Source organism: Chlamydotis macqueenii, chromosome 2, assembly GCF_036417535.1.
Source record: "Chlamydotis macqueenii isolate bChlMac1 chromosome 2, bChlMac1.mat, whole genome shotgun sequence".
Lineage (NCBI taxonomy): Eukaryota > Metazoa > Chordata > Aves > Otidiformes > Otididae > Chlamydotis > Chlamydotis macqueenii.
Window position 1 is genome coordinate 49,553,107 of NC_141557.1, and position 27,944 is coordinate 49,581,050.

General features: G+C 41.7%; 1 protein-coding gene across 1 annotated transcript in view; it reads left to right on the plus strand.

Annotated features, from left to right (window-relative positions):
- The first annotated feature begins 540 nt into the window (after window positions 1-540).
- ARPP21 (cAMP regulated phosphoprotein 21) overlaps window positions 541-27,944 on the plus strand; it is a 199,352-nt gene continuing 171,948 nt past the window's right edge. Inside the window, exon 1 of the mRNA XM_086742913.1 lies at window positions 541-869. The gene's annotated coding sequence lies outside the window, so the exon portion shown is untranslated. The remainder of the gene's footprint in view (window positions 870-27,944) is intronic.

Below are 27,944 nucleotides of genomic sequence, written 5' to 3' on the forward strand. Positions count from 1 at the left end.
AGCAGGACGTTAATATGCTGTGTTATCATTTCAGGTTGTGCTGGGCAGGAAGGTTTTCTTGATTTTGGTTTGTAGCATTTCCAGTACTAGCTTATTTTACCTTCTTGCTGTATGCAACAGAACTGTCTGTCATGGTGCTTTCCCAGTAGCCAGAAATCAAAGCATGCCACTAAGTAGCGCGATCATGCAACTGTCACCCTCGGCACGACTGAGGCTCAGCCTGGTGTTTCTCTTGCGGCTGCCTGAGGACCTGAGGTTGTTTGTGCCGAGGCAGCAGAGGCAGTAAATATGAATATGTCCTTTCTGATTTGTGGCCAGCAATTTTGGAAGGACCAAAGCCACTGCTAAAGAGAAAAGCAGACTAATGTGATGGACAGGAAAGGATTACGCGGGTCTCTGGTACTCCCATGCAGGTTACCAGTCTGGTAGAACATTCACTCTTTTATTTTTTGTTTTCCTTTTAACTAAAGGCCGAGCTGGACAATTATTTCCCTGCAAGCTGCTCTGTGCCTGGATCATGCTCCTGTCCCTGCTGTGCTTCCCTGGTGCCGGCAGCATGGGTGGTTAATATTAGCCGTGCAGCTGATTGTCACGGTTGGTGCCCTGTGACAGGTGCAGGATGGCCGGCGTGCTGGAATCCCGCCCGGACCGATGCCGGCGCTGGCACCAGCCTTCCCATTATATCAGGAAGGGCCGCGTCCCATTGCCGCCATGCTCCAGCCCCCCAGGCTGGCCTCAGCTGTCCCCAGGACGTGGAGCAGGGTGGTGGGCACCCAGGGAGGCTGCCGCAGGGAGAAGCAAACTGTGACTCCTCCGGAGTGGGAAACTGGGAGATTCCTGGATGGGACTATTCCTGCTGTGTGGACGAGGTAAGGAGAAGGTCTCAGCAGAGCCCTGGGCTGGCAGTTTTGTGGCGCTGCTTGTAGAGGAGGGAAACACACACCAAAAATTACTAAAATCTGAGTATCAGCACTGTGAAATTAGCAGATACAGGTTGCGTTTGCTCATCTGTTGGCCGTAGTTTCTTTACAGCACAGCACTTTGGGTTTGCATTAATTTTAATCAGCGTTCTCTAATTTTAGAATGCTCCTGTGCAAAGTTACTTTCAATTCCAGTGGTGATTAGATGGCGATGATGTGTTTTAATAATAAACATGGGAGAGATATAGAAAAAGAAATCAAATGTGTTGACTGCACTTGTGGGGAAGGGAAGAAGTGTTTATTGCCCTGCTTTAAAAGTATCTGATCTCTTTGCTCAGAGGTAATATCTTAAGGTCTCCTATATCCTTCCCCCACCCCCCCCCCCCCCCAAACCATAATAGCTTCTTTTGGTAAAAACAGCAAAATGTCTAGGTGGTGTTTACTATAGCATAAAGGCTGGAGAGAGGAAGGGGGAGCTGAAAGGCTTATAATGCTTCTTGGATAATTTCTAGTGTCCTGTTCCCTTTATGCAGCCCCTCTCCCTTGGCTGTGTGAGGAGAGGCAGGGCTGTCGGGCAGATCAGAAGGAGATCCGTGCGTCACAGTGTGACTTTTGCTGAACAATGCGTGTGTGCACCCGCGTGGTGCCTATGTGCACGCTCACAGACAGAGCGAAGCAGGTTTGCTTAGGGGAGTCAAGCAGGCTCTGTCTGCAGTGTGAAAGCAGTCTGCTGCGTGCTGGAAGCCAGATACTGCTGCTGCTTCTAAAACAAAGAAAAAAAAAGCAAAAATATATATATATAAAAAAGAGGCTAGTCTCTGTAATTCAGCGATTTCCACTCTGAATTGGAATGCTACCAAGGGCAGAAGGTCAGCCCCAGCAGCGCTCCTGGAGAGTTAGATTGATGTAAAAGACACTAAAAATGAGTGGGAATCTCCCCCTTGACTTTGGTAGGCTTTGAATCAGCGCTGTCCCACTATTTCCATATGCAGGTAGCACTGAAACAATTTTCTGGAAGCTGTGGAATAAGTAAGCGCTATCTGGGCCAAATAAATACAGTATGGAACTGATGAGGAAGCTCCAGCTTCACAAGTGTCAGGTGCAGTCCAGGTCTAAATTTCTTTCCAGGAGAGGTTTTTGGTTGAGTTCATTAAAATTCGAACATGGTCTTGACAAGAAAGAGAGAAACTGCCTTTTCTTGGTGCTACCTATGGCAATTGCACATGGGGTCGTGCCTCAAAGCGTGCCAGAGGCAATTTGCTGCAGGAGGCATAACGTTTTGAGGGGTTGTGAGATCCTTCCTGGGCCGGTACCTCTGACTGAGGACATTGTGCTACAGTCACACTATTACTGTCCTGCTGCTCATGATCCCTCCACAGTCAGCACTGCGCTGGGGACCTGACGTGGTTGTTTGGCAATGAGGACACTATGTAAACTATGATAATCTCATACATCTCATAACACCCTGACTCATGCTTCCAGACAAATCTTTCTCCAGCTCCCTCTCTGCTTCCCACTGCTCACTCACCCCAGTTTCTGTTCCTTTTGTTTTGATATGTGAAGCAGAATTTGCTGTGCCTCAAACCAGTGCTTCAGCTGTGCCCGTGCAGGAGCTCCTGTGAAGGGATGAGCCAGCATTGAGGGCTGGTGTTTTGCTGAAGGGGCACATGCCAAGGCACAGGGAAAGTACACGGCCATCTCTCTTTGAAAGTTGTTTATTTGCAGCTTTGAAAGTGCCTCTTTACGCAGCTCACAGAGAAGCCATTTGGAAATTTTATGTGAGTTTTTTAAATACAAGATGAAAGTGGATTTCACTGCCACTACACTCGGCAGCTGAGAGTCCCTCAGGAGAGGTGCAGCAGTGTGCGTCCCTGGAGAGCCAGATCTATCGCCTTGCAAAGGATCTTGCTTCCAGGTAGGAAAGCACAAATGAGCATGTGGATCTCCAGCACTGCTGGGGACATGCTAGATTAGAAAATGAAGGAGACAGGACAACACGTTAATAAGAAGTTGGTTTGTTTTTTTTTTTTTATCATTATGAAAAATGCTCAGAGTTACAAAAGTTTGAGGAGAAGAATAAAATGTTTCTCCTATTTTGTGCACAAATAACTGATCTTGGATAGGAGTTAGAGGGCATACCTAAATAAGTTTTACAATTGACCTTTCATGACCAAGCAGGTCATGCAGTCATTGCTGTATCTGCACAATTATTTTTTTAATTAAAATTATGTATCAGTTTCATAGGAAACTGTCATTATGGGTTTATGAGCTCCTGTATTACATTATGTACTGGATCACACTCATAACTTACCCTCCCATCATATTAGTAACTTCTTGGCCATTTAGCTTGTAATGTCACTGCAACGTGTTACGAGAAAATCCAGTTACATTTCTAAGCAGTGTGGGAACCCCCTCTGTTACTGCAAACACATTAGCTGCTCAGAGGTATTTCAATTTCGTGATAAGGAAATAGAAGGATATACTCTAATGACGTACGCTTCTAGCTAGTGAGGAAGACAATCTCTTTTGCTACTTCAGCTATTGCAAACATCTGCCTTTTCCTATGCCCTAGTAAGAAAAAAATATACGTAAGCATTAGAGAACACGATTTCTATAACATAGAAAAGCATGGGCTAGCTACTCGTAAAATTGACCCTGTTAGGGTCCTGACACTGGTGAAGATGGTGATAACAAAGCAAGCAAGAAAGGTATCCCGCAGTCATATATAGACAATCCTGCTCTTCTGTGAATTTGTAAAGGAACAATTCTTTCCCTTTCTGGCACAGATGACGGTCTGTCCCCTCCTCACCAGGGTCTAGAGATAAAGAGCAAGGGAGAAATGCTGTTTGGCAGGGAGAGCGGGAAGAAAAGACTGGGACAGATTTTCTACCAGATGCTCCCCAGAGCAAAGGCAATTTCCAGACAAGTTTGTTTACAGCTACAGTTGTGTATTGTTTACAAACTCTCACCTCCTAAAAACCAAAAGAAGGAGGGGAAATTATTGGAAACACAGGAAAAGAATGAATGAACAATCTTACTGGAGACATAAAGGTACTCAAGTGAACTATGTGACCCATCCTTTGGGGAGGTCTGAGGAGGACATACCCATATACAGCTGGGTCTGTTGCTGTCCAGGTGCCTCCTGTTCTTGCCTCACCTGTTACTGACAAACTTCACTGGCAACCTAGGGTAATGTTAACATATTTCACTGTAAGTTTTTACATTTAGACGTCTTTGTCTTGAATCGAGATCTAGCTTAGATCTATCTGGTGCTGGCTTTCCCTTGTTACTTTCCTGGAGAGTTCAGCCATCTCTCCTTATGCTGCTGCTTAAAGGAAGAAGGAGGTGAGATGTTCACAAAACAGGCAGGTTGACATCTCCTATATTAAGGGGGTGTTGGTAGGGAAGGCTCATAAAGAAGGTGCCCCACTGAACCCTTAACAACACATTTGCAGCTCCAGCAGGCAAAGTAGTAACGGAAGAGTGGCAAAATGGAAAACGGCAGCAGCCCAGGCTGCTGGCATCCGCACTGGTGGATTCCCATGCAGTGCAAAGGCCCAGAGCAGGAGCAGGGTAGGTGACTAGCAGTGATAGATGATGTCAAGACCTCAGAGAGAAATGCTATAATAAATGGTTGGTCTGACACGGTAGGAAATATTTGCATAGAAATGATGGGTGATAAATAAGTTCATGTTGCTATAGATCCTCCAGGCAGTGCTGGAGCAAAAATACTTTCTGACTTTCTTTATTTAAGTGAAAAAGATAGGGAGGCAGGGACTCTTATTTGTTATAGCCAGGCATGAATAAAACAGTGTTTGCCACATGCAGTTGGTGTAATCTAAGGCTGATCCAGACCCAACTCAAGTACTTCTGCAGCTGTAGGTTCTCAGTTGTCATAGCTAAGGTTACAAAACAACTTCCCATGTGGCTTGTCTAATGTCACTGTCTGGAGCTGAGGCCCCATGCTGTATTTGTAGTAGAAACACCTTCTTTTCTTGCACTTGTTCTCAGGGCTGCCAGGAAGATGGGGACAATCAGACAGTTTGCCCCAGGCACTGACTCATTATATGTGATACATGGTAATATACAGGGGTCCACAGACTTGACTTCTGCCCTGGAGTTTCCAAGTGTTCCCGTTTATCATTTTCTATGGTATTTTACTTCATTCTTGTATGAGTTTTCCTCTCTTACTCATTTTTATTTGAATACCAAAAAACAGATCTCTCTTGCTGCTGCTGCAAAGGTCAGTTAGGTAGGCTCTCCAAGCTAGTTTTTACTGGGTAGATAATTATTATTTGAATGCAGCATCACAAAATTAATAAAGACTTTGATTAAGAAATCTATTAATTGATTTAGCAATCTGGAAGTGATTGTTCAAGAAACAGATTAGCATCTCTTCGTTTAAAAAAAAAAAAAAAAAAAAGGAGTGGGAGGAACATACTGGCTATATTTTAAACATTTTGAGGTAGCTTCACAAGTCTTACCCACAATCCGTTCAAATCAGTGAAGCGATGTCCCCTGCTTTTAATTTTCCTTATAAACACCTAAGCAAAGAAATTTTAAACTGAAAGAAAAATATCAAAATATGTGTCCGAGGGTTAGTGAGCAGCCAGAGAATGAGAGTACTAAAATTATCTCCATAACCTCAAAGCTTAAGGTCTTGTACAATGCATTTCAGAATACTTTCTGCAGAGCCTTTGTTGGTGGCTTTTTCTTTCCTTGTAATGACAGCTATCCAGCTGTCCACATTTAAAGGATAACTATGCTGCAGGGAAAAAAAAAAAAAACAACACAAACTTAAAGCTTTTATACAATCGAGCTCTAGTTTCCAAAGATTACACTGCTAAAACAGCGAGGTTTTGTGGGCCACTGGTAATTAGGATGGTTGGTGTTAGTGAATAAGGGAGGAGCCAGAAGAACATTTAATATCCTCTCCCAGATAGTGTGCTGGTGTCTACAGTGGGACTATTAGGACTATTCAAGAGACTTAGTGTTTATAAAATCACTACTGAAATTAAATGGCATAGTACATAGTGTGGTTTTATACATTTATAATTTTAGAAACTTTGTCATTCCAATGCCTTATTGTGCACCTGATTGCATATCTCCCATTTTCTCATCCATGATAAAGGTTTCTGGGACTTAGGACTTGGCAGGGAGGGAGGATTATTTTGGAATAGGCATGTAGTGACCTATGATTTGACTTACAATATTAGGCAATGGTCCAACAGTTGCTATATAGGCCTACTGAGTACCAGCATTTGGAAAGTGAGGTCTGCAAAACAAAACAAAGCATTTTTTCCTGAACATGTCCCATAACTATGGTAGCTCAATGTGACTGGGTAGGTTCTTGCTATTTCCTGTGCTTCTGCTGTACACAAAGCCTAAGCTAACTGGATTTTAGAATGAGTTGCTGCTCAGTACAGCATTGGCATCATAGGATTATAATGCAGGACTTTCTGACCATGGGAGTATACAATATTAAATCCTGCAATATAGTTTCCATAGTATTGTGTTACATTCTCCCCTCATCAATCCGTTGTTCCCTAAACCCTGTATTCTTAAAGATAAAATAATTGTTCTATTACAGATAATCCTAATAGGTCTAAATCTAGTTGGTAAGCAAGACTACCAAGTTTTATATAGGAGAAAAAATGGGGGTGGAGGAAATATGTGTATGAGGAGTAGATAATTATTTACAACACACATTGGTTCCAACATAATATTTATCTTAATTATAAGAATCAGAGATAAAGTAAGTTTCCTCAGAAGATAGATAACTGATAGCAGTGGGGTTATCAGGTTTGCTGCTGTTCTTTGTAGATTTTATACGCTTTACAGAGCGGTTGTGAATATGGTTATCCCCACTTTACAGATCAGGGAACCCCTTTCTTGAAGATCAGAGAAAAAGCTAGAGGGGAGCACCAGGTCTGCTGCCACCCATGCTATGTCCTCTTTGACTTTCTGAAGAACGTTTTCACAGCCACCCATAACACTGCTCCCCATTGCAGGCTCCAAACAGTGCACACGTATCTGGGGGTTGAATTTCAGCCCTACTGCCTCTCCTTTTGCTGACAGCGCAGTAATGAGCTGAAACAACAACATGCTATTCCCAGGGCTGCGTGGACATTGCTAATGCCAAGGAATAAGTAAAGCTTATTTGTCGTGACAAGGTGATAGTTGTATATTATGCCAGATCTTATGCTGTTAAACAAGAAAATCTCTACTGATTCTCATTTCACTTAGGGAAAAAAAATACTGAGGAGGAAAAAACGAATATTTTCAAACTGGGAACGTATGTTTATCAGGTTTCTGAGAGAGACTGGAGGCTAAATACAAAGCTTCACATAACAATTAAGTTTGAGGAATTTTGCCTTGAAATTAAAATCCTTTCCCTTTCACACTTGTAGACACCAGGGGTATAAGAGCAACGTCAAGCCAATAAGTTGGGGAAGGGCAGGGAGCTGAGCTGATTGTTATGCTCAGAACTGTTTGTCAAGACCTCAACAACACCTTGAATTTAAAGCCTCATTGGTTGTGCGAGAAAATGACACATGGAGGGGGAAGAGCAGTTGCTTTGATTGGCACCAGTTACTTGTGGTGGTGTTGGCAGGAAACAACGCCAAGTTTCAGGCCCCAGCTTGCTGAGATGAGTGAACAGACATGAAAAGCATCTTTGGCTTCAGCATGGTCCAGTGATACAATCGTAGAACCAATGTCCCTTGGTAAGCCAGACTGCCAAAAGGTGGGAAGTGTAGCTGAGGTGATTTTTTTTTTAAAGGATGTAAGCTTGTACTAGAAGTAATTGGTCAGGAAAACTCAGGCTCCCTCTGTGGAGGTTTGAGCTGTGTTTCATTACAGGAGAGAGGAGCTCTTTGTGTTTTTCAGCTCTGTTTGGTTATGGAAGAGAAGAGCTCTTGGTGTGGACCCTCCTTCTCCTTTACTGGCCCGGGGGATAAACAAGGGATACAAGAATCTGCAATATTTCAACCATGTGCCATTAAAGCCTGAACTGAAGTCCCAGGATCATAAGGCATATTTGGATTATTAATATTTCTATTACTATTTTTACTTTTGTAGCAGTATTTATATCAGGGGTCCATATGCTTGACAATTTGCAGAAAAGATCGGTATGTCTGTTTTACAGGATAGGGAAGAAGGGAGGGCTCTTGCTGGTCACCGAGGAAGCCTGCTTGAAGTCTTGCTCTGAGTCCTCCTCATAAAACCTTCTTCTGCATTGCAAGGAGGCTAGGTGAACATCATAGCTGAGATGGGGATGGTTTTGGGTGGCGGGTTATGGGACAAAATCTTCCAGCCAGAGCTTTCATAAGAAACACTAGCCAGAGTAGACATCCTCATGTCTGGCCCCTGTAAAGGGAGATAAATCAGTCTTAAATGAGCAAATTTATTGACAAATAACTTAGTCTGTGATGTGTGAAAGATCTGGTGCTTTTCACTGAGCAAAAACAGATCTGTGCTATAGTAGCCAGATGATTCACCACGCAGAAAAAATCAGAAGTCAGAAAATGCCTTGTGACAACTGGTCAAATGTAGCACAGGGCTGATCCTATTGGTGTCCTGGATGTTCCCCTCCTGGCCATCAACTAGGGTCAGAGACATCTCTGCACTGCTCAGATTCGGAGCCATCAGCTCCACAGTTCATCCCAATTTTTCTGTTTGTTACGCACAGGGAGGAGGTGGAAGACTATGTGCTCATCTAGCTTGGGATCCTGGGGAACAGCAGGGACTCTGGGAAAGAAATAGTACAAAAGTAAACTACAAAAGTACAAAAATTAGTACAAAAAACTCCTTTCCATGCTACAGCTCCTCAGCTTCAGGCATTGAGAGGTGTAGGAGGGGCTTCCTGAATGGTGTGTCATCCCAGCCATCCTGTTGGTTAGACCCATCCCTCATGAATTTGTCTAGTCCCCTTTTAGGCTTATTTCATACTTTTTAGCCTCTGCAGCATCCTGTGGCTGTGAGTCACATCTTAATTACACCTTGTGTGAATAGGTTCAATGCCGCACTGGAACTGGCAATTAGTACTTGCAGTGGTGATGCGAAGAGACATTTTTCAGGTGAAATGTACTTTTCATAAGCACTACTTCAGGAGGGGAGCTGCCTGTTGAAGCTCGTAGGAGATAACATTTTCGAGGAGGGAAGGGGCCTGTGCCAGCCATCACATCTCTGAAGAGCAAGAGAAGGTGGCGGGGTAGCATCAGCATGGTGCCGCACACCTTGTGCTACCTGGCACTGAAACGATTAAAAAACTCATCCTGCTCACTGAACCCCAACTGCTTATTTGGTTCACTGTGGCCATAGAAACACCTGACCTATTTACACCTTCAGCAGAGCAAGTAGCGGTTGGTAGAAGTGAGGTGGGAAAAGAAGGAATGCTTTGAATTTGGATCTTGGAGACATTTATTTAAGGTGATGCATGTGAATGAGTGTGGGTGCATGCTTGTGAGGGAGAGTTAGAGGAACACGGCCCGAGCAGGACAGGGGTTCCTACATGAGTGCAGTTGTGGCATTGGGTGCTCCTTGAGCTAACATGATTTGCCCGGAGCCTGTGTTTTGCATACATGAAAAAACACTTGTTTTCTTGCCCACCATTTTCAAAGGTTTGTCCATGGCTTTCTCAGGTCTTACAGGAATCCATTCTCCTATCACTTTGACAGCAAACTACTTCACGCTCTCTGTGCAGTGCAGTGCTCACCCCTGAAAAGGCTCTTGTATGTGGGAATAACTTTGCTCTACCCAGGTAGGAACCAAGAGGAGTCTCATTTTGCACAAGGGTTGCTCATGCACCTTACAACTCTCATCTGCTCCTTGCCCATCTCGCAGTACAGCCTGGAAGATGGGAATGTGCAACATAAAGTCATTTGGCCACGTCAACTGGAGCAGGAGATTTCACTTAATTGCAGCTGGGGCTTTTACTTAGGCTGCGGATTCCCATGGCAGGATAATGCCATGTAAGTTAGCAGAGCATGGGCACAGCAGATGTCAGGCTGAGCTCCCAAATTCTGTTCTTCTGAAGGCAGGTATTAGTTTAAATGGGCAAACTGGGTTTTAGAATAGCAGCTAACAGAAATGGAGCCCTAACTAAAAGAAGAGGAGATCTGCTGGAGAGGGGAAGATATTAAACTCCAGGTGTAAAGAAGACCTCTGCAGATACAAGATAATCTTGGTGCATATTAAGAATGAAAGGAGCTCCAAGACTTTAAAGATCTGTTGGGAAATCTTGAGAAAGAAAGGACGTTTGCATTTGATATTAGTGAGAGACAATCTTTAATATCCCCAAAGCATCTGATTAATAACCATAGAATCAGACCTCAGGAATGCAAATTTGGTAGCTCTTTAAGATGAAAGCTCCCCCTCTGCATGCTTTTTAATATTTTTTTTTTATATTGCATGTTTCAAAACCATTCATGTTCTGTCAGGTAACAGTTTTTTTTATCCTGAAAGTAAGGGTTGACTGAGGAACAAACTGTGCAAATTCTGTTCTGAAACACCAAAATTAGAGAGAAAATACCATCTGTCTCCTTTCCAGCCTACTCTCCCTGGTCCCAGTAATGCCTTCTAGTGGAAAAACAGTTGTGAAGTTACTAACACAACACAGAGCAATGCACCATAAGGAAATGGTTTGTGTTTGCAGAGGGACCACTGCTTCTCCCCAGGTTTGGCAGGTAGAAGCCCTATTCCCAGCTGGATAGGGAAGATGTTCACACTGCCCTGTGCCACTGGGCCCTTGCCTGGGCTTGGTGGGACGATTCTCCCATGGCAAAGGCTTTCAGGTGGCATTCCTGAGAGCTTTTTCCTCGCTCTGCTACAGCAATCAAATTGATGGAGCTTTGACAGCAGCTGTGACTCATTTCAGGAAGAAATCCACTTGAGTGCTCATTATCACTTCAGCATCATTTACATTTTTCCCAGTCGGGGTGAATCTTTTGTCGTGACAGGGCACAGGCTGTTTCCTTTGCCCTGGGAAGCCTGCACAAACAGACTTTCTACCTGGAAGCTCCTGCCAGAAGCTTTGCAGCTGGCTGTCTTTTGTTTCTGACTTCTTTTTTTTTCCTCCTTCTTGTTCTTAATGGCTGTCTGGGTTTTGGAGACTAGTTACACAACACTGTTTTTTCCCCTTCTCCAGCATGGCTGAGCAAATTTCAAGGCCACGGAGGAGGGGGAGGAGAGACTGATGTGCCGAGCCACCTTTGCCCATCCACTTGTGAGTGGGGTATAATAGGTGCAGTTGATTTGAGACTGCCAAGAGTTTGCTGCCAAATTGCATTTTTCATAAACTGATTATTGCAAAGTGCTCTTGGCAGAGGAAAGTTTAACACCTTTCTAACAAGCTCAGCTCAGCACAGCTTATAAGAGGGATACTGTAATACTAATCTGCTTCTGGATCCTTGGCCAGGATTTTGGATTTACCGAGAAACTGTTTCCACCCCCACTCCCTCACCCATGAGTAAACCCACTTAAGGTTTTTTCATAGTTATTATTGGTGCAGGCATAGGAAGACTTCTCTGCTGGTGTAAAGCAGCCTACTTCCATTAATTTCAGTGCCCCGAGTTGCTTCAGTACTTGGGGGGGGGTGATCATATGTTTCAGACACAGTCAATAAAGTTGATGGTAATCTACCATCAATAACAATCTTTGCATTTTCCTCCAAAGAGAGCTATGTAGCCAGAGAAAGAGACTGACTGAACTACTAAAAAAAAATTTATCTGATGATTTCTGCCTTGTGGTTTTTTTGCTTGCAAAATACTCATCCAAAAAGTTTTTGGTTTGTAAGGCATTTATTCTTCGTTTTGCGTCAGTGGGTTATAAAATCAGTAGGTAAATTTGGTTCCTCAAGATGTCCTTGTTGCCTGATGACTCTCACCCTACCAGCAGAGAGAGACCACTTCTAAAGAAGCAGGATAACCTCCTACCTACAGGCGGGTGCTTTTGCTCATTCAGAGACACGTGCTAAGTGGATAATGTCCCCAGAACATACCTCACTTGGATGAGTGTTCAGGAAAGGAAAAACAGAAAGCAGCACAATTGGAGCAAAGCTGCTATTTGCATTTAGCTCAATTTAGACCTCAAAAAATACATACCAAAAGTATTACTTTTGGACAGACTACTTTTCTGTTTAACTAGTGGAGGCTGTGCCCACTCGGACACTGTGGAGGACCAGGTTTGCGGTAGTGCCTTGATGCACACTCCAGCCGGATAGCCCAGGGGGTGGGGAGAGATCCCATGGTGCGAACACATCTGCTTGGCAAAACTGGCAGAACAGATGCTGTGTATAAGTGATGCTTTAAAAAAAAAAAAAATCATCATTTTAAGCCCCCCACCCCTCAGATCACCTCCTAGCAGGCACTCCTAGCTTAAAATAAATAGTACCTTAGCAGTAGCAACAGGGGGAGAGCATGTCCTTATTTATTATTCTATTTGCTTTGCCTTTCCTTAATATTTATACCATTAAAACATGGCAGGGCTTCACACATGCTGGTGACATAGATGAAATAGAAAGCCCACACTACTGCAAAGGGGAGACGTTTATGGAAGTGCCAAGGAGCAGAACAAAGGCATAACGTGCTGCTGGGTCCACCACCAATAAGCGCTTGTGAGGAATAATCCGTACAGTATATGAGACACACACAGACAACGCGGTCACAATTTTAAAAGATGCCATCTGTTTAGGAAATCTGAATGTTTTTGATCTGCCCCTGAAATGAAAAAAAAAGAAGTATGAGTACTGGAGCTTTGATTCTCTTTGGTGGTGCAAACAAGCAAGATGTTTCCACGTGTCTGAGCAGACCCTCTTCTGCTCAGAAGAGGGTGGCTGTGCTGGTCTGTGCAGCATTTACAGGAATTGTGAATTAATTAAGGCAATATTGATAATTCAAATGTTTCCAGTATAATTTTTTTTATAAACATTGCATAACTTGAAAAATTTAGTGGACCAAAAATCTAGAAAAGTCACAGGAAAAATCAAAAATTCAAGTCAGGGTTTCTTTTTGTTTTCATTTTACTCTAGGAAAACTTCTTTTTGCTCTCCATTAGCATCCATTTTGAAATGAAAAGTCATCTTGATTTGAAAAATGAGACTTCGTAATTAAAAGTGAATTTCAGTGAGACATTTTAAATGGTGTGGGATGTTCACTGAAAATGACCTAAAACTAATGCCAAAACCTCTCAAAAAAAATGCTTCCTTCAGTACTTTCAGCCAGCTCTTCTCAGCACATAGACATTATGTATACCAGTAGGAGTTCTGGTGCTAAAACAGAAAGTGCATGTAATGAAAAACTGTTGTTTCAGTCAGATAATTCATAAACATTAAGGATAGCTGTTTGACATAATAAATGATAATGAAAATCACTGTGTGATAGGAGAGGAAAAATGGCAGCTGTGAATGTGCTATAGTTAAGTGGCCAAAGACTTTGGCAAAAAAAAATTAATGTATCTGTAGTTTTAACATAAAAACCTATGTTTTGTTCTGTTTTTAACATTTCAGACATTGAATAATATGCCAGCAATGAAGAGTTTTAAATAAACAAGAAAGCCAGAATAATTAACCACTAATGTTTTTCTGTCATTTCATGGAAAAGATGGGTGAATGTAGATTTCCTCTTTTAGGAGATGGGAAATTAACAAAAAAAAAAGAAAAATCAAAAGCAAACTATGTAGGATTTTTTACAAAAACATGGAAAAAAGTTAATTTTATTCTGGAAAAAAAAATTGGAATTTTTTACTGATTTTTCTCTTTTAATCAGCTAAGGAGGAGAGGGAAAGAAAAGCTGCAGTTGCAAAGTTTGACAGTTTTGTTTAAGAAAAAAAAATCAAAACTCTCTTTCATTTCTTAAAAAAAATGTAAGCTACTCCTAAGCAGCACTATATGAAGATGGCCCAGAATAACCAAGCCTTCTGTTGCTTCTTTGCAAAAACACTTGTATCCGCAATGTAGCTTTAGAGAGATGCGTCTGTGTATCCGCCTCTTTGAATCAGGAGTTTGTTTCTTTTGGTGAGAGCTGGGCAAGGAAGATTATGGCACGTTTCACTTCTTGTCATACCTCCCTCCTAACCCTTGCGTGCACATATATATATATAAATGCATTTTTAATTGGCCTCCAGAAGGAGGGTGACACTTGAGCTGCAGATGTCAGGATCTGCCCTGCCTGGTACCTACACACCAGGCAGTTTTTGCACTGAAGGAAGAGGGTAAGATCAAAGACTAAGATGCTCTTTCTCTTCGTACGCAAACCTCCTTTCCATGAGTGCACTGCTGGAGCAGAGGAAAACAGATTTGTGCAAGAGAGTGTGATTGCAGTGGTTTCCATAACCCATTATTCATCCTCACCACTTTCTTCCAGCCTCCTTCCTGTCCCCTCAGCATCCCCAGCTGGTCTGGGGACACGGTACTTGTCCAGAGTCGCCCAGGCACAGTTCAGGTGAAGCAGGGACCATAACATTTTGGATTTTCCTACTCTGCCTCCACTAGGTCTGGGCGAGAAGAAAGAGGGGGATTTGGTTTTTCAGATTCATTCTGGTCTTTTTGCGTTTGTTAACACAGATACTAGATTTGGGGGCAGGGGGGGAAGGTCCCCATTTATTTCAGAGAAAAATGCTGAAGTGTTGTTTTCATTCTGAACTGGGAACAAAAATGCTCTTGACTTTCTCAAGGCACAGAAATCTAAAAATTCACTTAGCTTCCTATTTTACTGGCTTTTCAGTTCTGAATTTATTTTCTGTATTCTCCTCTGGTATGTCAGTAGCACACAGTGCTAGCTTTCGTCTTTCATTTGGTCTTTTTTGCAATAGCTGAAATACTTATTTTAATCGATTCTTTTTTTAAACATTAAGAGCAGCTGTTACTTGGTGTTGGCTAGCACATCTTAACATTGCTTGTAGATCAGAGTTTTCTTTTTATATTACAGCTGAAAGAGTTTTCCACTCTGCTTAATCTTTTCTATAGGTATCTATTTAGATACCATTAATTTGGGTTTATAAAAAAAAATGAAGCAGACTCTCTATTTTAATTTGTGTGGCATTATCCTGCTAGACCATATAATCCAGCATCAAATATTTCTTTAGACACATGCCTTGCCTAGTTTCATTCAAAACATTCCTCTACTTGGAGGCGTCAGGCAGACCCCTTGGGCAATTTGTTTCCAGTCGAGAGATATTAATGTTTCTGTGTGATAAAGTGTTGTTGTTTTCTCCAGTTTCATCTTTCTGTGGCATTAAGATTGTAAACGCAACAAGTGTTGATGAACGAGGCGCTTGCAGAGCCAAACAGCAAACCCACATCAGTGAAAGCGAGGTGACGTGATGTAGGGACAAGAGTCATCTTTGATCCATTAATATATACCTCATGTGTACATATAGGTTGCTGTACAGTGCAGTCTCATTTACCAGCTGGCTATAGGACAAATGTGGTGCCCACATCATCTCTGACCTGTTCCTATGGCAAATGAGCTTTTAAATCATGATCTTTTATAGATACTGCCCAGTTTGCTGCCAGGGGATGTTGCGTATATGTGTGGTATCATCACCTGGTAAACAAATTGTTTTTGCAGTTTGGCCAGCATCATTAGTTAATTAGACCCTGGCTGTTTAGGCACCTGGGACAAGCAGTGAGAATTTAAATTCTTCTGATAAAAGGATTTATTTATAATGAGTCTCACCACATAATGAGTTCCAAGGTGGGGGAGACTGACCATTAGTGGATGACTCACAGCATTACCATAAAGATCAGAGTCACACATTCAATTTTACAAGGCTTACATACACTCAGTGAGAGCGCAGATTCTAGAAACAAATCTTTTGGCTCCAGTTTTTCCACCATGTTAAATTTGATACAGTCCTCCTATGCCTGAGAGTAAACAGGCAGGACACAGCAGAATATTTATTTTATTTCATTTTTTATTGCTCTTCCTCTCTACAGTTTCAAGAGGAAAAGAAGCTGAGTTTTTAATATTGCGAGAATGCTCAGCCCTTTTCAGCTGGGAGATGTCAGAAGCAGCTGCAGACCTAAATGAAAGGAGCTCATCTCTGAAAATTTGCTATGCTGTAATAAATGCAGGGTTCTGCTGGTGAGCTGCTGATGGCCCTTTAATGTCTTTATACTTTAGCAGTACTCTGAGGCACTGCAGTTCCTCCCCCTCCTTCTCCGGCCCCATCAGCATCCTTCCAATCCCCCCCCTTCCCACCCCCCCCCACCCAGGCTCAGGATTTCATCATCTGAAGGCGAAAGTTCACCATCACATTCAAGGGCTATGCTGAGTTTGAAGAAAAGGGCTGTGCCTGTTTTTATCATCCAGCCAGCAGCTTCCCTTCAGCTCAGATTGATGTTCTCCTTTGCTGGCATATGTGCTTTAGACATTTGGCTCCCTGAGTCACGTTCATATACTGCGCCTTGTTGGTATGCCACCCGGGGGTTGTCATTTATTTGTTTTATTTAAGTAGCATATGCTATGCAAGGAAGAATGCGTTTTCCCCATATCCTTGTGACGTATTTTCCCAATCAGAGGTACAGAGCATGTAAGGATAAAACCCAGGAACTACCATCCAAGCTCCCAGGTCTCCACTCTTTTTGCGCTAATTTGTGAGCATCGGCATCTGCAGTCTGGAGACTGGCAAAGTGTTAAGAGCATGACAGATTCCCGAAAAACGCATTTACAGCTGGGGAGGTGAGGATAGCATATGTGGAGCTCTGTAAAAGGATCTCAGAGTTTGAAGGAGGCTCTGGGAAGCCGTCTGGATGTAGTGTAACCTGCAGTTTAGAAACCTTAGAAAGCCTTTTCTCCCTGAAATTTGAGAGATATTGAGTCTAGTCATGCTGTACTTCATCACAGGGTACATGAGGTGTAGCATTGTGGGCTGGCGGGTGAGACCCTGAGGAAAGAGCATGACTGATGGGCAAACCAAATGCTGCCTGGAGCAGCTCTGGGCAACATGGAAGAGCTTGGTCTACCAGACACTTGTAATGGCCAAGAGAATTGCTTTGAGGCAAACAGGCATATGCAGACAGATGATAAAACCACAGGATAGTTTGGATTATTTGGAGATTATCACAGCTGAAAGGCCAGAGTACTGTTCACTGCTGGGTAGCAATGGCACTAAACTCAGGATAAGACCCAAAATCCCTCTGACAGAGGAGGAAAGAGACCAATTGTTTGGATCCTTCTCAGTCTAACAGAGTACAGGGATGCTTCTAGGCATTGATGAAAATATGGTTCGAAAAAGAGCTGTATGGGGTTTATGAGACTGTAACGAATGTGGCACTTGGAGCCCTGCGGGAGACACTGAAGCTGGCAGGGCTGCAGTCATGAGCTGTCACCGTACTCGCTAAATCTCAGTGGTTACAGGCGGCAGTCCCAGTTGCAGCAGGATACTGGTCGTTTGGAAAAGCCATAGTTTCAGGGATAGCAAAGGATAAGGTACCAAAAGCAGGTGTAGATTTACAGCAGTCTCCATGAGTTGTCCTGACTGGAGAGAAAATGAGTGAGAACATGCATGTTGAGAAGGAGTTCCACATGAAGGCATGCAGGCTACCCAATGGTGATAAAAGCCATTTCCCTAAGGCAAGTAATGCTCTGGTAACCTCTGAGCCTGCAGGTCAGCCCATGCCTGCATGTGAGACCAAACCAGAACTGCTTGTTGTGGCTTGGTCTCACATGGGTGAGACCAAGACAGAGGGAATCTCTGGAGTCTGGAGGTAAGGACATAAGTGATGGGAAGACTGCTCACGTCTCCGTGGTCAGCAGGTGTAAGGCAGTCTCTGCCTCATGGAAAAAGATCTCCTGGTAAAAAGCTCATTTTGTTTTACAAGCTTGGAGTCCTCATCTGAGCTTTTGCAGCACTCAGCCAGCAGGTGTAGTGCTATAAAGAAAAGAATCGACAATCATCATTACAATGAAACTTCACTTTTTCCCTAGTTTGGAATATTGCAGTAAAATACTACCAAGAAGTGAGTTGCTCTGACTGACATGATAAGTATTAACATTGGGAAATCATTTTCTGTCTTAAATTTCCCTCACATTTTTTATTTCATATGCTGCTTTTACATCAGTTTGATTTTTTTTCAGACATAAATAGTCCCTTATATAAGACTTTAGCTGTCCATTTTCTTCTGAAGTTGCTCATTTGTTCTTTTTCTGTTGTAGGAAAACTATTTGTAGCTAGGCTATGCCAAGAAAATAAAATGGTCCTTTTGCTCCTTTTTCCCAGCATGCTACCCAGATGTCCCAAAATCTCATTGCTCTTTAATACTGAAGACTTCAAGGCAGAGAGAGATAAATAGGAAGAGACTAAAAGTACCTTTATATGGGGCAGTTTGCCATTTGGCACAAGTCTCAGTCTGAGGCAGTGTTTAATTGTGTTTGCTGATCATAGTTCTGGCCTGGATATTTTAAAATAGATGTTACCTATTAAAAAAGAAGAGAGGGAAAACAGGAAAATTGACACTGTAAGGTGCCTGAATGCTTCCAAAATTTTATTTTTCCTTTTAAAATAAAGAGCCTGGGAAATTGAAAACATCCGCATTATGTTAAATGCAAGTAGAGACTTTGGAGTGCCACTTTACCAAATACGTCCAAAATCCAGATGTAATTCATCCCTGATGTTGCAGCCGGGATGAATTTATTCCAAGATCTATACAGAAACATTAAATACCCTGGTTTGACAAAGTCCATCAAGCAGCCAGGTTGCATTAGATGTGCCAAGCATTGTAGGCTGTGGGTTTTTTTGCCTAAAGTGCCCTGAGTGACCTCAGTGTTGTAAAGTATTTTCTATGGTATTGTATGCATGAGCAGCCATCATAATTCATTCAGCCTAAAATATCATAGCCATTAGCTAAAGCTGAAATGGTTTTGGCCTGGGTTTGGGGGTTTTTTTTTCTGTTTGTTTAGGATTTTTTCTTTTTTTGTACTCCCTTAGCCTGTGATACTGCAATGTGAAATTCCCCTGCTAACCATGTTGTGAGAATGGGGTGCATGTCTATAAATTGGAAGTTAAGCTATAGAAAAAAAAAAAAAAAGAAGTGTTTCTGGGTCTTTCTTTCTTTATACACCTTATTAAAGGAGTAATGCAGCATTACTCAACCTGGGTGGAAAGCAGCCTGTGAGCAAAGAATCGCAGTGGAGTGCAGGAGAAGAGGCAGGCGTGGAGGCTGATGCTCCCACCTCCGCGCTGCCTGTAGAGCAGGTATAACTTTCCAAAAAGTTTGGCAGGCGAAGCGTGGCTCCCAGTGGCCTGAAGTGTCTTACTAAAGCAATTTGTCTGCTCGCCCATCAGGGGTCCTGTGCAGGTGTATCACACTTGAGCAGAACAAGAATCCAGCTCTTTGTGGCTAAACTGCTTGCAGGTGCAGGCAGCAAACTCTGTGTTTGGCTCCTCAGGCTCCACCTTCCCCAGAACAGCCTGTAGCAGCTGTAGCAACACTGCCAGAAAATAATAATAACAGTTTTAAAAAAAAAAAAATCTGTCCATTTTCCGTAGTTTGTTTTCTTTTAGAATTAGTGATAGTTGTAAAAAAAAAAAAAAAAAAAATTCCCCCAAAAAACCCCACCCCAAGTTCCCCACTGGGAATTTGGCGTGGAGTTTGGCATGCTTGTGGGCAGGGAGAGGGGCAGAACATCAGGCTCCCATATCATGTGTGTGGGTTTTAACAGGACAGCTTTTCCCTGTGGGAGCGATTCCCGACTTTGTTTTCTTATTTTCAAACTTAGTCTCCAAAGGAAATCTGAGAAATAGAATAGATCGTGTCTAAAATACTCAAGTGGAGTATTGGGTTAGGTCTTTCGTCTTTAAACTGACAAGAATGTTGTGATTTTCATAAAACCTGAAGGATACATCCGTGTTCCTTCGGCAGCGCAATAATAAAGTCAGCAAAAGCTGATGCTACTGTGCGGATACATTGCTCACAATGAACATCTGAAAGGCATTACATCTCTACAGTAAATGAGGCTGTCGAAGAAGGCCACTTTCAACAAATCATACTAAATTATGGCACATGAAAAGTATGGCAGATTAGCTACTTTTGTTTCATTCAGCGCTTAATGGCCGTTCTTGAATAGCAGGCAAGGTGAGGGAAGCTGGTGGTATTCAGGGATGTATTAGTTATGTAAATACAGAGGAGATGTCATGAACCCAATTCTTCTGCTGCTTGCCCTGGACCTTTGAAATGTAAGGGAGCTTCAGCCGTCTCCAAGGAGGTTGGCAGCAAGTGCTGGAGTGGGCTCACAGCAGCTACAGCACATTGTGCCACTCACTGCACTCCCCCTTTGTGGAGATGTGTTGGATCTTTTCCTTTTCCCTGATCTCACTGAAGCCATTTGGGCTGAAAAATCTGTTTTGCTCTTTGTGTATCGGTGCGACAACCAGCATAAATGTCTCGTCGCTCTCGGCGTTAGCAGCTGACTAGCAGTCATCCATCCCTGCTCGAGCTGCCTGCCTCTCCTGCCTCCTGCTCTGCCATCAGCTCTCCTGCCAGCCTTGGTCACATCAGCTCCATCTCTCTCCTTGCAGCACGTACCAAATGGTGCTCCCAATGTTTTGTTGTTTTTTGTTGGTTTTTTTTTTTCCATTTGGGTATGGGTTGCATGGATGAAAACCTCGACAGCAAGGAACTATTTGTATTTGTAGAGTGAATTATTAGTATTTATAGTGCCTCTGGCAAACTCTGCCTTTTAAAGGAAGTGCCAATAATTAGTTATGGTGTTTTAATTAAAGAGAGCAATCTGTAATTAACAAAGGGATGCTGTATTTTATATCTGATTTTTATTATTTTTATTAATCAGTAGTGCTTCACAGATGTTATCTTTTCAGTTACTTGTAATGCTCTTTTGCATATTTTTTCCACTTCAGGGTGGAATAACTAAGTGAAATATTTTTATCATGTTTTAAGACACAGTCAGCCTGATGGGGAGACTCTGTTCATGTCGTATTGGTGCTTATGGCAGTGTTGTACAAGTTACTTTGGATACTCTTGAGAGGAACTAAATTTCAGTTCTTGTACTTTAAGGTTTGGTGCTTTGCTGCTTCTGTGGTGCAAGTCACTTGCTGAACTTAAAGCATATATGCTACATAGAAACTTAATTTACTGTACAATTTCTTCTCACGTAAGTGGTCATTTCTATTAACTGAGTGTTTAGACACTATTACACAACAATTAGTCTGATTAAAATATCTCATGTGTAACTGATCACAGAAAAATATTTTGTTCATTTTATTTCTTTTCTGATTTAAAAAAAAAAAAATCACCTGAAGTTTAGTTTTGTGGTCAACTCAAATGTTCTTAATGATGGCAAGCATACATCCCAAATGACCAGTTTGAATGTGAAATGTTATTTGTTCTGGTAAATGGTGGTTGTTCTTGTGGTTTTATCTTAGTCTGGATAGCTGAAATTGGTATTAAAACCTCATAAGGACCCCGTGGTGATACCTGAGCAACTTTTGAAGAATTTGTATTTCTCTATGTTCTGCTTTGGAGACGTATATATTCAGTTGCCAAGTGTCTAGCTCAGAAGGGCCATGGACATTACATTGCCACAAGATGTGTATGACCATTCTTCTGTTTGTGTGTACTTTAGAGACAGCAGGAGACACAGTCTTGAGGATCGTCTGCTCTTTAAATAGGTTGATTTGCTGCAAAAGCTGGCAGAAAAATTCCTGAACAGCTTCACACTGTTGGCATTAGCAGTTAACACCCTTCTTGTATATGACAGGGCATGTGAAAGAGGTGTATTGCCACCTAAGCTCACTGTGAAAAGCGAAGTAAAATGGTTCAGAGCTGTCAGTGCCACAAGATCTATATTTGTTCCTTGCTGTTATGTCCTGCACACACTGTGGAACCTCTAAGCTGATGGCCCCCAGATTTTAATTTTCAGGCTAAATCCCTCGACGCTTTTGCAGTCCTCACAGCTTCGGTGGTAGAGCCGTTCCTGCAAAGTGTAGCCTGATGGAGATGTTGTAGCTGCAGATTTAGTCTGAATGTTAATGCAATGTGGAATTGATGTAGATGGGAAGGGGGAGGAAGATATTTTCTTTCCAGCCAGAGATGCCTCTGACCAAGGGAGATTGGTGTGATACCATTGTCTCCTGCTTCAAAGGCTCTTGCTGGGCCTGGCAGAAACAGTGACGTGGCCTCTACCTTGGATCCAGAGGCCCACATACATGAACTGTGTGTCCACCCAGGCTTTGCAGTGGGGGCCAAAAAGCCTTTAGCCTTTTTCTTGTGTCTCTCCCTCCTCTTCTGCCTTTTCTCCCTCCCACAAATCTACATCTGGATGTAATTTCTGTTGTTTGTTTTGAAATAATTTGGGAAACTTTTTAAACTAAAAAGAGGTTAGCATATCACTGTTTTCCATCAGCCTCAATTTCCTTATTTATCCTTGAAGACACTGTTTGAAAGAGTAGCCAGGATTTAGGATGCTCACGTCAACTACAAGCTGAACCACCTTAGATATACTAGTCACCTCCCCTCCTACCTACTTATTCAAAAGAAGAGAGACCTTCCTCAAGGGGAGTGCTTACCTGTGCTTCACCAGAGATTTAACTATACCCTTAAATGCTTTCCCAAACAGGAATCATCAAGTGAATCACAGCCTTGTGAAAATCCCTGGCAGGGAAATGTTATTTCTGAGGCTTCCAGATGGTTAACCATGCCCTTGTTTTGAGCTTCGCTGAAGAGTGCATGAAAAGACTCACAGCTAGAAATACAAGCACTTGCATTTATTTATTTATTTTATCTTGGCTATACTCCTGTGCAGACAGGTTCATTATTCTCTCAAAACGAGAGTTAGTGAATGCTGGCATTTATAAAAAAGGAAATACTTTATTGCATCAATGTGTTTATAAGCTAATGCAGATTTCTAGGCTAGCAAGGAGAAGGTCCTGGAGGGTCCCTCTTACTTATTGTTGCTGAAAGGAAGAATGGAAAGGTAGAGGGAAGAGAGCAACAGATAGGAAAGAAAAAAAAAAAAAGAATTAAGAAGCTAATAACGGTGAAAGCTCAGTGCCTGGGCTATGTCTCATGCTGTGTTTGAATGATTTTTCTTTGTAGACAGCTTTGCATGGCACTATTTTTAGAATCTCTTTAATAATTGAGCTGTAGCGATTGTGCTCAGTAGTTAGAACAGGCAGGGAAAATAGCATCTCAAAGAAACCGCGCACCAAGGTAATAATTTAAATCAAACTGCATTATACTGCGCTCCCCTTTTCCCTCCTCCCCCGGGAAGGTGAAATGCTGCAGAACACTGAACACAGGGGGGAAATGAAAATTGGGCAAGTTTTACAGCATGTAATAAAATCCATCAAGAGAGTTTATGTTTTAGAGGTGGAGGCCAGGAAGAGAAGTTCTGGTCAGCTGTTAACGAATTACCGTTACTGGGTGCTTTACGAGGGGAGCGCCTCAACTTCCCACCACCAGCAGTGAATTAGGAGAGAGCAGCCTGCCTTTACCTTGCAATGAGAGGAATTGTCACAGAGGAAAAACATTTGCCAAACCGCACCGGAACAAGCGCAAAGCAGCAGTCTGGCAAAACACAGGCAGCTCCAGAGGCACTGTCGCTCTTTGGCGTGTTTGGCTGTTGCACGATTGTACAGTAAAGCCCATGGCAGCCACCAGCACGGAGCCAAGCGCCAGCTCTGCTCCTACCAACCTCACTGTACAGGCAGGTTTGCCCATACCCAATAGCAATGTATTGTCCCTGGCATCTCTCCTTTACAAGCAGCATCCTTGGGATTCTCCCAGGAAAATGGCTGAGGTGTGGACAGTAAATCCAGGCTAAATGAATCACTGTCTAAGATCTCTTGAAAATACAGAGACAGCGCCTACTATGGCAATTTGTAGATTTTGATTTATAGTGAACTCTACCCATCATAATACTGTTATTTAAAATACAATTTGATAATATTTTTCATTATATTGTGATAATATTTTTATTACTGATATAGCTAAACTTGATGGCATGGTTAAGTCCTCTTTAAGGATTTCAGGGCACTTTCTTTGCAGTTCCAAGTTGGTTGTCTTGTCTTATGTTAACCTGCTTCATTACTATACAGACAGAAAATACTTTGAAACAGAAAGAGAATATATAGTATTATGATTAGCACTAAGTAGTGGCTGGCTTTAAAGTTATAAAAATAGGAAAAATTCAGTTATTATCTCACAATGTAATATTACAACACAGAAATAATTACAATCCATTTCTGAACAAAACTGTGGGAATTTGTAAAAAATTCAGAATTTCAAAAATGAAAACTCTACAAGCTCCTATTCTCTATAATTTTCTTTTAACATAAAACTCTTTCTCTCAAGCAGACCAAAAAAAAGATATTGAGAATTTATTATCGACCGAAGAGTTTAAGTGTTGACCTGGTCTGCTCAGGATGCCTGAAAACTGGGTATAAGCTTGAAAATGCACAATTGTCCACTGGATTTTGGGGATAGGACCTTTATAGATGACAACTATAAAGAAATGTACTTGTCTCTTAGGAAGTTTGATTTTCATATCAGTGCATGGAAGATTCCCCTCAGCATTCCTTTATTCAAATTTTTTACAGTTACTAGAATTTATTCTTTTAATTTCTGAGCTCAGATTCTTCTCTCATAACACCTTCTTCTTCCACTTCTTTTTTTGATAAAATAATAATATTGACATTGTGGTACGAGAAATATCCCTCTGATAAGAAGCTTATTTTAAAGTTAATCGCTTCCCCTCAAGTTTCAACAACTTGGCTGTCAGAATGAAAAGGCTTTTTTTCAAAAACAATTACAATAGCCTAAGTCATAAAGGTCCACCAAAAGTGTTAGAAATATAATTATATGGCATTAGTCTTCTCTCCTGTTCTGACCTAATTTGTAAAGGAGTCCCTTCTTTGAAATTCAAGAAGAATATTAGAATGAATTAATTTCTATGTGTTGTCTTTATTAGTTGTTTTTTATTTCCTTTTTTAAGAGTGTGCACTTTTTGCCTTGCCTCTAATAAGACTGATTTTTAAAGATATTCAGTTGCAACTAAATTTTAAGCTCCTGTTTTTTTGACCAAATAGGAGTGGTTATATCCTAGTTCATTAATTCTATGTTGACCTGGTTCCCAGAATATTTAGTTTAATTTAGGAGCTGTCAAGAAAAACAAAAAGGAAGGAAGAATATGTCTCAGGATAAGTTGCTTCTTGGTAAACATGTAGATAGCATCCAAATTGTTAGTGCTGAAGTGTCTGTTGCCTGTCTTCAGGCAAACTAATTTGGAAGTTAAAACCAAGAATGTCACATTCATAAATAATAAAATAATTCTAGCAGGCTTGTGGAAGAGGTGTCATGAACTGGTAGTTTGGAGACTAGGCTGAGACTGTGGTTGCTGGCTCCAATGCGTATAGGCTTGCCTGGCCGGAGGAGGCACTGAAGTAAGACCAATGTCTACTTGCAGACAGATTGCATATTTTTTCAGATATCTGTAACTGTCTGGTTGCTTTGAGACTGTGATGTGACTGAAGGACTCTTTGTTAAGCCTGTGATCCATAGTTTTCTGACACGTCATCATGGGAAGATTAGCCTGAGAAACCTTAAGTCCTGCACCCTGGCAGTTTCTTGAGACTGAATGTGAGCAAGATGAGGTGCAGAAAACATCTAGGATGTGCCTGCTAAAGTCTAGAGGATTCATACAGAGAAAGCGCATGAGGAATGTGGGCTGTACTCGACAAATGTCCAGGAGGTGTAGACTCAGGGCTTAGACCTGTGACTGGTGACTGCAAACACAGTGGAACTGCATGGAGGAAAAGCAGAAATGCGTGGGGCCAGTAATGTCATCTCCTTCCTGAGAAGAAATTGGAGTTAGACTACAGCACATCCCACCCTTGCAAAATATGGTCTTAAAAAAAAAAATAAATTTAAAAGTATTCTATGCTTTCCAACAGCACCTATGCTAACTCAGAAACAGAAAGATTGAGCTTAAAGTGTTTGCTATTGCAGCAAATTCATTAGTCCCTCAAAAGCAGAATAGCTTTGCTCTGGATTTCTTCTTTTATCCTCTGTCTGCTCACCTCATCCCCAAAGCGCCCTCTCTGTCCTCTCTGGTGCTCCTAGCAGGTAAGGAAGAGACATGTTTGGGGCTACCTGAGAGCATTGCATGCAACTGCTTGGTTACTACCCAAAAGAACAGACAACTGCTGAGTTTTACCTGTGTTTTCCTCAACACGAGCAGTGACCTGGGCTCTAGCTACCCGCCTTTGCCTGTGAAACTTGTGGGACCCTAAAAGTTTGAGGGCTCTGTCCCAGTGGCCAGGAGGAACTTCTCAGTTCTGTAGGGAGCAGAAGGAAGAAAGGGAATGACAGTAGGCAGGGTGCAGGCAACACAATCACATGATCAAATTGTTTCAAAAGTACACTGACAGATAAATTTGGCCTTCAGTTTTAAAAGAAAAGTTTTGAAACTTGTTAATGTCATATATAACAGAATATTTATAGCACTTTCTAAATGTTAAGCAGAGGGAAGTATCATTGCTAGATAGTGGGCTTTATATGAATAGAAAAAAAGTGTTCAACTTTTCTTTAGAAACTTATCAGTTGATAAGGAAAAGTTACCAATGTAGTAACTCAGGGATAGAGGAGTGTGAATAGGCAATAAAAAATTAATTGTGTTGTTTTCTTTTCAGCCCCGTATTTGATTTTATCCTTACTGAACATTGACCTCTATTTATTGTGGAGCATAAGTGCTGGAGTTATATGTAAATATAAAATATATTTTAAAAAAAAACCAACACAGTAGCATGAATTCCTTGGCACAAAAATTTCTTTGTTTATGGTTTACAGGTTGGCTGATATGCAAAGAATATGTGTGAGTAACATCTCTCTGCAGAAAGATAGAAATATACATATATCATTATACTGGCAGGCATTCAGCAGAATGGCAATTTTCAACTTCACAGGCTTTCCTGAAGCTCAGCTGCATGAGCCAATCGGACCCATGAAATTGAAAATGAGCTCAGATTGGTTTGGAGGTATTAGAGCTACAAAGAGCATCCACAGAATGGTGAACTTGGCCTCTCTGAATTACCCAAATCCAACCTCAGAAATTCTAGCTGAAAACTTCATTTGATGGAATTTGCAGCGTGCTGGAGAGAGTCAAGCGGACCTGTGGTCCCAGAGACAGCTTTGTGGCTTAAATGTTGTGAGCTCTCAGCTCAAGCCCGACTCCTCTAAAGCCTGAACAGATCTATTGAGTATTTGGGGGTATTTAGGTGGATTATATGTCAGCTGGAAGGCCCATGAGTCCTAACTGCTCATGTAAGCTTGTAACTCTACTTCTGTTCCTCTTCACCTTCTTTTTCTGAACTATAAGTAATGGGAATTAGTGTTTAATTTATTAATTTTGTTTTCAGTGGAGGGAGAAAATGAGGAATTTCACATTTAATTTCTCCTAACCTTTTTTAAATAGAAAGAAAAAAGCTAATAATCAAACATCTGGAAAATCCTTCAGACTTGACCTTGTTAGCATCTCCAGTGTTCTCTGTGTAAATACAAATACATCTTCCACGATAGATTTCTAAAATAATAACAATAATTCCTGCTTTTGCTACATCCCAGTGTCCCAGCTTTATGGAAAATAAAGTGAGAAAATATCTTCAGTAAGAAATATGCTGACTGAAATACCTCTGTCTTGGTGAGAGAAATAAAAGCTACCTGCTGTTGGGAAGACGCCCATTGCCTTTTACAGCATATGACATTCTCATCTCTTCAGTGTTCAGCCATTAAGTTGTAATTAACTTCTTAATGTCCATTTGTTTCTGGAGACAACTGACAGAGGGATCATTTAATCTGGTCTTCAGTGTATTTTTTCAAAAGTGAAAGCCTATCACTCTTCCTACTGAGATATTTCCTTTGTGCAACTAGCGAATGCTACTGTCCTAGAGAGAAAAAGAGCTTTTTTTTTTTTTTTTGAGATTTTAAGATCACTTGATGCACTAGTTAGCTTTTAAATTGTGACTGCCAGCAATGGCATCAAAGCAGAACTCTAGTCACAGCCTCATTGC